At 40.6% G+C, this 711-nt stretch overlaps 1 protein-coding gene across 3 annotated transcripts in view; it reads right to left on the bottom strand.

The window, feature by feature from the left end:
- The window catches only part of LOC107646131 (protein LHY), a gene marked incomplete in the record, with an annotated part of 13,037 nt that extends 12,880 nt beyond the window's left edge, over positions 1–157 (bottom strand). For 2 of the 3 annotated variants that reach the window (XM_016350323.2, XM_021104214.1), the window contains 1 exon segment: positions 1–155. 3 annotated transcript variants of the gene reach the window in all.

The raw sequence follows: 711 nt of genomic DNA, 5'->3' as shown, positions 1-711 counted from the left end.
AACAGAGAACTGTAGGAAGAAGAAGATTAGAAGAAGAGTGTTTGGGAGAGCAAACTCTGCAAGTACAACTACAACAAGCCAGAAGCATCGACACCAAACTCTTCCCGAAGGAGAAGCAATCTCAGCCACTATAATTTCTCTACCATTTTTCATTTTTTCATTTTTATTTTTTAAAAAGGAAGGAGTCGTTTTAATTTGAGGCTGCTAAGGACGCAAGAGGGAAACTCCCATCCATCCTGCCAAGTGGCACTTATTTAGTGGTTGATGCTTCTAACACCCACCGTTGCGCTTTTTCTTATTTTTTATTGCTTCTCTTTTTCAATTTTCTTACCTTTATTTTATTATATTTTGTTGGGTCCTTTTTCTCACCCTCAAATCAAATCTCATCCACAAACTCTACGCCCTGCTTATCAGTCCGTAAAAGCGTCGCCAGTTGTCAGACGTGGGTCCCCATATTGCGTGGCGCCAGTGACCGCTTGCATCCGGTCATCTCCCTATGGATATTGTTGTTTCATGGTGCCATTTTCCGCCAACGTGCTTTTCGGTTTTCGGAGACCGGTACGTGTCTTTCCATTTATAGTTAGTGTAGGACGTTGGATGGGTCCATGGGACACGTGCGCATTCCATCCTGTAACCTGTAACATCCATATGGTTCGAGTGGTGTTTTATTTTTACAATTTTCTTAGTATAATTATTTATTTAATTTAATAT

The sequence above is a fragment of the Arachis ipaensis genome, chromosome B06 (genome assembly GCF_000816755.2).
Source record: "Arachis ipaensis cultivar K30076 chromosome B06, Araip1.1, whole genome shotgun sequence".
Classification (NCBI taxonomy): Eukaryota; Viridiplantae; Streptophyta; class Magnoliopsida; order Fabales; family Fabaceae; genus Arachis; species Arachis ipaensis.
The sequence above is the reverse complement of the archived record's forward strand: the minus strand, read 5'-3'. Positions and strand labels throughout refer to the sequence as shown.